Raw genomic sequence first — 13,755 nt, 5'->3', positions numbered from 1 at the left:
GATCAAAATACTAAACACTGGTCGGAACTCTGTTTTCCACTTTGGACAGCTGAGTTGAATTTCGGTATTTCAACTTTTGGACTATGAAAACGGATGAATTGGACTTTGATGTCTTCATACCAAATGTAGATATATCTCTTAGCTTCAAAATGGTACCAAGATCACCTTGATCCGATCATTGTAGCTCCTGATATAGTCAAAATACGAAAATATGTCTGAGTTGTCAAAGCTGACTTTTCTTGATTTTTGTCCTCAAATTGCATTTCTTCCTTTTACACTTCATATTTTATTTTCCTCACTTTAATCCATCTTCAATCATCCAAATATCTTCTCAATGCACTTCATTTGATGATTGAATCATTAAACCTACAAAATATGAAGTTTTTCCCATAAAAATCCATAAAATGCAATATTTAGCCACTTTAACATAAAATGTAGTTTTTTACCAAAACCTTAGTTATTTTAGTTATAAAACTTAAATAATCAAACCAAAATTAACTAATAAAACACACTAAAAATACGTAAAATAAACCCTTGTCAAATACCCCCACACTTGAACCATTGCTTGTCCTCAAGCAATAAAAATACAAACCAACAATGATCCAAAATTTGAAAATAAACATATGTAGCATTTCAACTTTATTTCCTCAAAACAAAGTAAATAACCATTATGCAATTATTCAATTAAGTTCAAGTACTCATAATATCAAGTAAAGGAGAGCCAATTATACCGTCATTATAACAAATTCAAATCAATTTTTCATCCTTACCCAATCTTACAAGTAAGTAACTCATATGGTCAATAATAATGCTTCCTAAACTCATGATCATCTTTTAATTCTGTTTAAAAAGATATTTATTAATATTACATATCTAAATATTACTTAAGACGTGAGAATGCCTTTTGACGCGAGGATCGACATTTTTAGATGAAGATCACCGGTTACTCAACACTTCACATACTCAAGTTGCTTTGCATACTCTTAATTCAAGTACCGTTTTACGCGAAAGTCGACATTTGTAGATGAAGACTCCCGGTTACTAAGTACAAGAATCATTGGAGTAGAAGAATTTTTATTTATTTTCTTTTTTCTTTTGTTTTTTGTTTTTCTCTTTTTCTTCATTTTTTTCATTTTTCATCATTTTTTTCTTTTTTTTTTTTTAATAGCAAAGGGAATAATAATTTTCTAAAAAAAATAATCATGAGAAGAGTATTGCACTTATTGACCATATTTATCACTTAACTTATAAAATCCAATAAAGAGAAGAAATTTCATCAAATATGCAAAAAAATATAGGCATAATTTTCTCCACTTTAAAAGATATACTTTCCTACAAATGCAAAAATTATAATCACATAATAGTCATTTCCAAGTTAAATGAGAAAAGAAGTTTCCAAATCACATATATTTATCTCAAATGTAGAAGGAATTTGAACTACTAATGGTATGAAACTTGTTACCCCTTGGATAAAATTGAAAAAATATGAAACTTTTTGGGGCAAGTTTGCAATTTTGGACAAGATTTTAGAAAAATTTTGAATTTTAACACAAGTCCAATATTTGCAACTAATAATTCAATCACATACAATATATATAATCTCAATTCTCCCCCCACACTTAACATACACATTGTCCTCAATGTGTAAAAAGGAAAATCAAGATAAAGAAAGTAATACTCCCCTATGATGTGATTGAATATGAAGCTTCAAAATCCATTGTCCGTGTATCTCCAACGCTTCATGAGTTTCATTGGATAACCATTAGTGATGTAATCCTAAAAATGAAAAATGAGAAACAAAAGTGAAAACAAAGGTTTAATAAACAAAATGATGATCCGTAACTTCAATCCTTTGTTTTCGTGATGTACCTAAAAAAAATACACAATAAGCAACTCAAGGTACAAGAAAATATATATGAGGAAAAGAAGAAAAAAGAGAATCAAGGAAGCTGCATTTTTTTTTTTTTAAAAAAAAAAAGGGTGCTCAGAAAACGCGACTCATCAAAACGCGCCATCAAGCCGCGTTTTATGAAGTCATGTTTCTTCACATATCTTGCAGAATCGAAAACGCGACTACGTGAGAAAACGCAACTTTAAGTCGCGTATTTGAAGGCGCGTTTTTGGTTTCTGAACAGGCTGTAAAACGCGACTTTGTAGAAAACGCGACTTCCTGTCGCGTTTTGAAGGCGCGTTTTCTTCATTATAGGCACAGAATTGAAAACGCGATTCAATGAAAACGCGATTCAGAGGCGCGTTTTCTTGAGAAACGCGTTTTCTGCTGCGAATTTTAGCAGAAATTCAACTTTTGCAAAATTACAAAAGGTACCCTAATTACTCAAAATGCATCATAGATCATTTGTTTGCTAAAATATTCAATGCATGCACATGTAAAATGATCAAAACATGCATTTTAACCCCTTGTAACGAATCAAAAACAACAATTACTCAAATCGAGGGGTTGAGTTCCTTGATCAAACTTCGCCTTTTTCACCTCATTTGGTCACTTTTGCTTTCATTTCCAATACCTATAAATGAAAAATAACGAAATAACTCAAACACATACTTTAAACATAAAATCACACCAAAATAACATAAATAACCAAAACATTGGGTTGCCTCCCAATAAGCGCTTTTATTTATAGTCGTTGGCTCGACTATTGAACCTCATTTTTCAAGGAGGCTTAGTTAAAGAATAATCCACCATTTTTGGTCGTGGTGGATCATTAAATGGTGACTTTATAGAAAAAGCCACATGATCTAATGATATGAGAGATGGAAGTGACTTACATATTCCAAGTGTTTCATAGATATTACCTTGAATATGCACCACTTGAGAACTTACCAAAGGAAATGTCATGAAAGTATCTTGGGCAGGAATATCTTTAAAACCTGTACTTTTTATACACTCCTCAAGAGGGGTGAAAAATGAGTCATTAAAACTTACCTCTTGAGGTTCAAAGTTAGTTCCAAAGATATTATTATGTGAAATGGACATTTGCTCATTGAAACACAATTGAAATTCATCATTTTCATCAAAATGTAACCCATTTTCACATACAACATTCCCACCATTCATGCTAGGATCATTTTGCAAATTATTAGAAGAAATAACTTCACACAATACATGTAATTGATCTTGTATTCTACCAAAGTGAGAAGCCAATTCATCTATCCTTTCCTCAATCCTATCAAAACGGTCGAAAGTCACATTAGCTAATTTTTCTATAGCTAACTCCCAAGATGGTTTTGATTCATATTGGACACTTTCAGGTTGGTAATCATAAGAATATGGAGAATCACTATATACACATTGATTATCCCAACCATAAGCATTAGCACTATATCGATCAAAACAGGGATTGTAATGCTCTAATTCATCATAATAATCCACATTTTGTGCTTGCATACATGTGTTAGTAGCATGATAACCTCCACACAAGTCACAAATCACATGATAAGAATTAAAAACATTAACATTCCTCCTCTGCTCAATTTCATGCATCATGGTGTCCATTTGAACTTGTAACTTAATTACATCAAATTTTGCCTTTAAGCACCTTAAACCATCTTCAAAAGACATACATTCAGTAAATTCTTGGTTACCTCTATTAAAGGAGCTTTGCACTTGGTAATCATCCATTACCAATCTTCCACTTCTCAAGCATTGTCCTCCAAATTCACCTACCCTCCTCATTATCTAAAATTACTTTTAAACAATCTCAAAAGTAAGATTAGTTAAGAAGGATAGATTCCAAGACACAAACAAAAACAGAAAAAAATAAAATAAAATAAAAGTTGATTAAAAAAAAAATGACATAAAACACATAAGATACAGCAAAAACAACAAAAATAAGAAAAATTGTCTAAATTAATAAAGTTGCTCTTCACACCGATATTGCCAAATCTTCCCCGGCAACGGCGCCAAAAACTTGACGGGTATTTTACATACGTGCAAGCTAAAAAATACCGAATTACACCCGTTCACTGCAAGTATACAGATCAACTAGTAGTTTAGGGTATATATCGGGTCGATCCCACAAGGAAGAGTGAACAATTACCGGTATTACTAAAGTTTCTTTATTATTTAGACTATCAATGAATAATAAGAAATTTAACCTACTGCACTTATACAAGAAATTAACAAGTAAAAGCTCCTTAGGTTGTGGTATCCCTAACTACTCATGCAAGTGTTATATTTGGATCATTGAATACTACATCTAGGCTAGTTATGGTGTAATTTCCTTATGCATTTGAATCCTACTTTCGTAGTGAATCAATTATACTTATAACTAATCCATACCTATTCTCATGGTTATGAAATTAGCTACAAGTTTATTTCTTCAGTGAAATTACATGAAATGAATCACTAAAAACCACATAGGTGCACCTCTACTTTCGTGAGTGTACTCCCTATGTTTAGCACTTCTTGAACTAGTGTTAAATCTCAATTTCCATTGCAGAAACAACACCTTAGATAATCAGAATTAATGGTACCAGATTAATCATGATTTAAAGAGCCAAAGTGCTAAATAACTTGCTCAAAACATAGCAGTTAAATAGCCAAATGATTAACACTAACAATCATAGAAAGTTCAACCAAACCCAAGGTATAAACTTTAAAGACACATATTAAACACAAAATCCAGAACTTATATATTAGCTAAACTTGGAATCAAATACAAAAGATAAAGAGTTGGAAAGGAAAAATAACCCTTGTCACATGAGCTCTTTCCTTGCCTTCTTCATCTCCTTCTTCATCTTTGCCTAGCTAATAAACAAGAAGGATGAACTACTACTCTATACTAAACTAATCTAACAATAAGAGAATGGAAAAGCTACATTTTTGCAGACTCCAAGCTTCTCCCGTATATTTCCCCCTTCTCAGACCACCCAAAATGTCTCTGCATATAAACTGCTTAAGAGCTCCATTTTTCCAAGTCAAATTCCACATTTTGATTCCCAAATCTCAACTTTGTTAGGATAGTCAATAACAAATGTTTTTGACTTGAAAATAAGCCACCTTGTCTGCCCTTTTGTCTTCTGAAGCATGTGCACCGAATTCTCTTGCAACTTATAGCTGGAAAGTGGTATGAACACAAGAGAATTGACTGAGCAAATTGCAGAATTTCGGCCAGAAAACGCGCCTTTACAAAACGCGTCTACAACTCGCGTTTTGTGCACTCGCGTTTTCACTTTGTCCTTACTTCAACTGCCATTTTCTCCATGATTCAGGCCGAACTGGCTTTTGTGCAAAACACCAAAGTTGTAGATCTTTGAGTTAGCTTTCCAATGCTTCAAGAATCATCCAAATCGGAGCTTTGTAGACTGAGATATGATCAAAATACTAAACACTGGTCGGAACTCTGTTTTCCACTTTGGACAGCTGAGTTGAATTTCGGTATTTCAACTTTTGGACTATGAAAACGGATGAATTGGACTTTGATGTCTTCATACCAAATGTAGATATATCTCTTAGCTTCAAAATGGTACCAAGATCACCTTGATCCGATCATTGTAGCTCCTGATATAGTCAAAATACGAAAATATGTCTGAGTTGTCAAAGCTGACTTTTCTTGATTTTTGTCCTCAAATTGCATTTCTTCCTTTTACACTTCATATTTTATTTTCCTCACTTTAATCCATCTTCAATCATCCAAATATCTTCTCAATGCACTTCATTTGATGATTGAATCATTAAACCTACAAAATATGAAGTTTTTCCCATAAAAATCCATAAAATGCAATATTTAGCCACTTTAACATAAAATGTAGTTTTTTACCAAAACCTTAGTTATTTTAGTTATAAAACTTAAATAATCAAACCAAAATTAACTAATAAAACACACTAAAAATACGTAAAATAAACCCTTGTCAGTAATGACCATAAAGTCTATTCTATAACAAAGTATATATTATCTCTATGCATAAACTATTTCATACATTACTTAAATCAATATGTCTAGAGTTTAGAATAAATTAGTTGTTAATAAAAACAGTAGCAGTTAATCAACTATACATAAAAAAGTAAATAAAATTATTAATTACTTTATTTTTTGGGATATAATTTAAATATTAAGTAACTTAAAGTTCTAGTTTGCTAATATCTTCCTAAACATTCAATTTACAAGTAATATGCATTTTTTCATTATAACTAGCATATATCAAATTTTTATACTATATAGTTTGTCTTAAATTTTCTAATAATGTAAATAAATAAAAAAAGAATCAAATTATAAGTAAAAGATTATTACAATAAACATATAAATTAGTAATACTAATAAGAAAATGAAACAAAATAGTGACATGTGAGAAGTGAAAAAAGAAATTAGTAAAAAAGGAAAAATGAAATAAATAAAAGAAAGTAGTGGAAAAAGAAAAACAAGGGAATGAATAAACAAAAAAGAAATAAAATAAAATAGTAAGGGTACTTTTGTCTTAAAATATCAAATAGGCGGGGACACGGTGCTTATTTAATGAATTTAGGAGGGCAAAGCACAACTTAAAGTAAAGTTCAGCGGGATTTGGTGCATTTAACCCTAAAAAAAAATTGTCTTCGAATGACTTAAATAGCCATGGTTTGTTAGTGAAGGTACAATTGTAGCCTTATGTTGGAGGGAAAAAAGGCATATGACTAGGGAAGAGAAAAAAAAGAAAAAAAACTTATTGCTGAGTGAAAAATGTATAGTCAATAATCAATAATCAGCAGGGCAAAGAAATCTCAAAAAAGCCCTGAAACCCTTTCAGAGAAATTTAAAAAAAAATTGCCAAATACCCACTGAATCTTCACTTGATTAAACGGTTGAATCGGTCGACGAAGAGGACAAATTAAGTGATTTAAGAAGCACTGAAGTGATTCTGTGAAGTAGCAATAACATCAAAAATAGGGTTTTCACTTTATACTTTGATGAAATTGAGCAATTCGAGGAAGAGTTACTGTGATTCATTTGTTGAAGTTAGATTGCATAACGTTTAGGATTTGGCTCATTTGATGAAGTTAGAGTGCAAAAAATTTGGCTTGACTTCTGTTTTTGTATTGCACCTTTTGGTTAACATGTACCAGCCGGAAAGGTATTAGTCCAATGATAAAAAATTTGGAAGGTATTAGTCCAAGGTATTAGGGCTGGGTAGTAAGAGGCTGAGGGTAATTTTGGAAGTGAAATGTAATAGTTAAAAAGCACTAACGATGTAAATTTGAGATGGTAAAATTTATATTTTAAAAGATGGAAGAGGTAAGGTGATACTACCCCATATCTTCAGTGGAGCAAAGTGTGCTTAACCCTCTGATCAAACTATATTATTTAAGAATCTAATGTTTTATTAATATTTGACAGTAATTGTATGCAAAGCAGGGGGAATGACTCAATTAGGCAATCACATACAGAAGTGCAATAAAAAAAATACAGCAGATAATTATCAAAATAAGGAGTTGGCACAGTTGTCAGGAACAACTGTGTGAGATGATATATGGCCCAAATTTGCTAATAATGCCAAAATCAAATTGTAAGAACCAACTATCACTATGTAATTCGGACACAACAAATATATGTGAGCCCATAGAAAAAGAAACACCTAGCTCTAGCTATACACAAGTTTTGTGATCTTTGTATACACCTCTATACACTGTAGTGTAGATACAAGATCTTCTAACATGCATCCTGTACAATCTTACCATGGATAAACTCAGAGGGATATAAAAAATTCCAAACCCCTTTGAGTTCTTAAGTCTACATACTTGGTAGATTGTAGCAGCAATTTAATTCTAGGTACAGTCTTCAGAAAAGCTTTTCCAATATAGGTACTATTTTTTTTTCACTTAGGGGCATTGTAGCCTGTCGATCAGACTAATCCTCTAAATCTGTGTAGAGTCTTGCTCCAAAAATGTACAGTTAGGCAGCACACGAAAATCGATGATGGGATATATTGGTAATTACCAAACTATGAACCAGTCAGATTACCCACGGACTCAATATAGGTACTGTTGATCAGCCCCATTAAGCCCTTCATTTCAATCCCCAGCCATAGTGAAAACAAACAGCAGCTTCTGTACCGGTTCTCAGATTCCAGAGGTATAGGGAGACATAAAATATAGGTGCTTAATTGTTTGGTTATCCATAGGACACAGCACACTCTTAGATTCCTTCTAGATGTTAGGTGGCAAATAATTATCTTCCTGGCGCTCTCATCAATCATTGTACACATTTTTTGTGGTTTAACCTCGAGCACTCAAATTTCAAAACAATCTAAAAGGTTTTGTATGAATAATTTCAAAAGCACTGATCAAACTTGGCTTGGGTTCCTCTCTCTACGTAGAGGTTTTTCTCTCTCTAACTTGAGGTGCTCTCTCTTGGGATAGGAGCTACTTTCCCCGTTGGTGGGAAAGTAAGCAAAATCAAACCTTTTCAAAATCCAACACTCCCGTACTTTTCTGAACATCTCCACTTCCAATTCTTGTCTGGAATCAAAGGGTAATCAATGTGGCAAACATGATCGATGAACGTTGCATGGAAAGCAGTAGTCCAAGCGACAGAAGGAACTACTCTATGGTATGCGTTTGACAGGTATAATGAGATTCTGTGTGTCTTTATCTCATCTGTCTAATGTTTAAAGGTAGTGCGACTAGAGAAGTATATTTGTGTGCAATCCTCATCTTTGTTTCTTCTTTTTCTCATCATTTCCTGTTAGTAGCTGTTCCTAAACACCAGATAGCTTTCCTTGTTTGTTTTTTTAATTTTTCTGTTCCGATCCTCCTACATTCTGGTTTTCCTCCTGGATGTGTAGTGGAATACTTTCCTGAATTTTCTGACTTTTTCGATGGATGAAGACCTGGCTGAGCTCCTAAAAAAATTCTCTCTAGAGGGGAATGAGCTTCTCGGAGCCACTTTAGAATTGGGAGATCTCCAGCAGGGAGTTAGAGCCTGTGAGGAAAGCCTGATAGGAAGAGTTATAGGTAAGAAAGTTGTCAACTTTACTGGGGTAAAAAATTTCGTAACTGCTGCTTGGGGTTACCCTAGGAATATAACAGTGATGGAACTTGGGCCAAATATCTTTCAGTTTAACATCCCAAGCCTAGTTGATAAGGAAAGAAGTATAGAGGGTGGTCCTTGGGTTATGGATAATCAACTGCTTGTCCTAAATAGGTGGAAGGAAGGGATAGAAGAGGATTATAGGGCCTTTATGACTGCGCCCCTCTGGGTGCAACTCTGGAATCTGCCAGTTCATTGGCTTTCTAAAGAGGTAGGAAACAAGATAGGGGTTGTGTTCAAAGAAGTAAGAGAGGTTCTAATCCCTCAGAATGGAGGAAAAGATGGCAGGCACTTGAAAATTTTAGCGTTAGTTGACCTGTCTAAACCCCTGCTCAGGGGTACTGTGGTTAAGATTGCAGGAGCTTTGAAGTGGATAGCCTTTAAGTATGAGAGGTGTCCTGATTTTTGCTATAGTTGTGGGTTAGTAGGACACAGTGAGAGGTCTTGTAAGGATAGAAGAGTGACAGGGGGAAGCATGGGAGGCCATCAATACGGGCCCTGGTTGAGAGCTGGAAATACTAGGAGCTCACCCCAGAAACAAAACTCCAGGAATGAAGGGTCGAGTGACAAAAAATATTGGAGATTCCAGGAAGGAGAATTGATTGAACAAGATAGAAGCAGGAGCCTTTTGAATCAAAGTCTGTTAGAAAACTTGCTGTCACCAGATAAGGAGGGCCATAGCTCGCAGAAAGAGAGGGAGGATAGGGAAAAGGCAAAGGAAGATCAGGGGAGGGGAGCCTCACCAGTAGTTGAGGAAAACAAGGGAGGAATCCAAGATTGTAGTGAAGACCTCATGAACCTAGAAACGAGAGGTCCTGATCTCCCACTAGTGATCCAGGTTGAGGAAGAAATTCAGTCCCCTATGGCAGTGGAAGTAAGGGAGGAGGATAGAGAGTTAGAGATACAGAACCAAAATCAAGGACTAGTGGACAATGAGGATTCTGTAGGAGCGCTAGTGACCCACCAGGAATCTATGGTGTCTGGAAAGGTTCAGGAGGCTAAGGACAAACAAGCTAAGAGGATGTTCAGAAGACTGAAGTCCCCAACCAGTGGCAGGAGAGCTTTGAAAGAGTTAAATGAAAATGGTGCAAGTCACTCGATTTCTGGTAAGAGAAAAGTCTTGTTGAGGGATGAAGAGATGGAGGAAGCAAATTCTGATATAATCCAGTGGAAAAAGACTAAACCTATGTTAGAATTCTATTCTGCTGAGCTCAAGGGAGAGGTTAGGGGGACCTGCCTGAAAGGGACCCCTCTAGGTTCATGAGAGTTTTGGTGTGGAACTGTCAAGGTGTGGGGAGCCCCTTGACAGTTCCCCATCTGAGGGAGGTATATAACCTCTCCTCTCCAAACCTGGTTTTCTTGAGTGAGACGAAGAATATGAAGCCTGTGATAGACAGACTGACTAGAGTTTTAAATTGTAATGGTAATGTGACTGTTGAAGCTATGAACAAAGCAGGTGGTATGGCTTTGCTGTGGAGTCAGGATACTAACATCTTGGAGATGTATAAATCTGCTTTCACGATAGAAGCTAAGCTAGAAGATCCTGATACTCAGGTTAGCTGGTGGTTTATTGGGATTTATGCTAGCTGTGACCCTATGATCAGAAAAGAACAATGGAGGGTACTAAGTAATAGGAGAAATCTGTGGGGACCTAGATACATTATTGCTGGGGACTTTAATGACATTCTGTCCAATGATGAGAAGTGGGGAGGAGTTCTAAGGCAGGAGAGAAGTTTCGAGGACTTTAGAGACTTCATAGATCAGAACAGCCTTATAGATATTGGGTTTGAGGGACAACCTTGGACGTGGAGCAACCATTGGGATAATGAAGGAGAGGTTAGGCAAAGGTTGGACAGATGTTTGTGTAATATGGATTGGTTCCAAGTTTTTGGAAAGGCTAGATGTCAACATATAGACACTTTTGCGTCTGACCATTCTATGCTTTTACTAGATACTGAACCGGGGAAAGAGAGAAGAAAGAAGAGATTTTATTTTGATAAAAGATGGCTCCAAAGGGAGGGGATCCAACAAGTGATAGAGAATGCTTGGAGTAAGGAAGAACAAGGATCTAGAATGTTCAAAGTCACTAGGAAGGTTAAAAATTGCATAATTGAGCTTTTGAAGTGGAGGAATACTTTCCAAGCAAATTCTAGGCAAAGAATTACTGATCTGAAAAAGGATTTGGATAGAGTTAAGGGTTCGAGTTTTGCCAATAGGAAAGATATCCTAGCTCACATAAAAGACCAATTGAAAGTAGCTTATAGGGAGGAAGAAAATTTCTGGTGTCAAAAAGCTAGGATCAGTTGGCTTAGGGAAGGTGATAAGAATTCTAAGTTCTTCCACTCCTATGTTAAAGGCAGAAGAGTGAGTAACAGAATCAGAACCTTGCAGAAAGAGAATGGTTCATGGACGACGAATGAGGAGGAGGTTGTGGCTGAAATCTCAGATTTTTTCAAGGAGTTGTTTAACAGTGGGAGGAGGGGTGATATGTCAGAAGTTCTAGATGGTATTCCTCAATCCATAACCCAGGAAATGAATGAAAGTCTGATTAAAGATGTGGAGGAGGAGGAAATTCATGAAGCACTTTTTTCTATGAACTCTGAAAAAGCCCCAGGACAAGATGGGATGACTCCTTTGTTCTTCCAAAGGTTCTGGAGTACCATCAAATGTGATGTTATCCCTGCAATCAAAGCCTTCTTTTCATCCGGATACATGCTTAAATCAATTAATCATACTGTCATATCCCTGGTCCCTAAAATCTTGCACCCAACCAGTTTGAAGAACTTTAGGCCTATCAGTCTTTGTAGTGTACTCTACAAAATCATTTCTAAAATCCTTGCTAATCGACTGAAGTCTGTCCTGGATAAATGCATAAGTAAAACTCAATTTGCCTTCATCCCAGATAGACAGATCCTTGACAATGTGATGATTGCACATGAATATATGCATTACCTCAAAAACAAAAGACAAGGAAACTATGGATACATGGCAATTAAATTAGACATGGCAAAAGCATATGATAGGGTAGAGTGGCACTTTTTGCAGGCTATGATGGAAAAGATGGGTTTCTGTCCGGTATGGATCAAATGGATCAATAGCTGCTTGAAGACTGTAACTTACTTTTTCAATTGCAATGGAGAAGCTAAAGGTTTTGTGACTCCAGGGAGAGGCATACGACAGGGAGACCCTCTGTCCCCTTATTTATTCTTGATCTGCTCTGAAGGACTATCAAGTTTGCTGAGGAAGGCTGAAGAGAGTAACAGAATTCAGGGACTAAAAATCAGCAGGCAAGGACCTGAACTTACCCATCTTTTCTTTGCTGATGACTCCCTCATCTTTTGCAAAGCTGATAAGCAGCAAGCTACTGAGATCATGAATATTCTTAAAACCTATGAAGCTGCCTCAGGTCAAATGATCAATCTAGACAAATCTGCTGTATTTTTCAGCAGAAACATGATTAGTGATCAAAGGGAGGAAGTACGCCAGGCATTAGGAGGGATGAATGAGGCAAAGCAAGGAAAATATTTAGGTCTCCCGATGGTGATTTCAAGAACCAAAGACCAGATTTTTGGCTTTGTTCGAGAAAACATCAAAAGAAGACTTCAAAACTGGAAATGCAAGTTCCTCAGCTCAGCAGGGAAAGAGGTAATGCTAAAGTCAATAGCTATGGCCATGCCAACGTATGTCATGTCATGCTTCAAGCTATCAAGGAAACTTTGCAAAGATATCAGTGCTCTGATGGCTAACTTCTAGTGGGGAGAAACAAGTGGTAGAAATAAAATGCACTGGACTTCTTTGGAGAGAATGGCACGTAAGAGGAATGAGGGAGGACTTGGGTTCAAGGACCTTGAGGCTTTCAATAAAGCAATGTTAGGGAAGTAGGTATGGAGAATCCTCACCAAGCCAAATCTTCTTGTGAGCAAGGTGCTAAAAGCTAAATATTTCCCTAAGGAATCTATACTTCATTGCAATCCCCCCAAAAGTGCCTCCTGGATTTGGCAAGGCTTAATGGGAGCAAGAAGTTTGCTGGATAAGGGACTGATTAGGCGAATTGGCAATGGAAGGAATACACGAATCTGGGAGCATAAATGGATACCAGAGACAATCTCAGGAATGCCAAGTACAGTTAAGCCAAACAATTGTGATTTGGAAAGAGTGGATGAGCTCATTTGCCACAACAGATGGAACAAGATCACCATATTTAGAGTCTTCAACAGAAATGATGCTGAGAGGATCCTAAGTATCCCCCTAAGTCTGTCAGGGAGGGAAGACAGCTATTACTGGCAACCACAGGCAGGTGGGGAGTACACGGTCAATTCAGGTTACAAAATCCAAATGAAGAACAACAGGAAAGTAAGGAAGGGTGGTTCAGAGGTAGCTGGCTCGAGTTATATAGAGGGGAGCCAGCAAGTGTCACAGATGTGGAACACACTCTGGCAGCTTAACATCAAGCACAAAATCAAGCTCTTCATTTGGAAATGTATACAAGGAGCTTTACCAGTGAGAGAAGCCGTGAGTAGAAGAACAAAAATAGGAGATCCAATATGCAGAACCTGTGGTGAGGCACAGGAAACAGTTGAACATCTATTGCTAACATGCCCCCACACGGTTGACATTTGGAAGGCATCACCTATTCACTGGGAGGGGGCTCAGGATCAGCAGGGTGAATTCAGAAGATGGTGGTTTAGAATCTCAGAAGCAAGGGCAAGACCAGAAGGGAAGGAACATATTG

The sequence above is a fragment of the Coffea arabica genome, chromosome 3e, assembly GCF_036785885.1.
Source record: "Coffea arabica cultivar ET-39 chromosome 3e, Coffea Arabica ET-39 HiFi, whole genome shotgun sequence".
In the NCBI taxonomy this organism is placed as follows: domain Eukaryota; kingdom Viridiplantae; phylum Streptophyta; class Magnoliopsida; order Gentianales; family Rubiaceae; genus Coffea; species Coffea arabica.
This window is presented reverse-complemented; position numbering follows the sequence as displayed.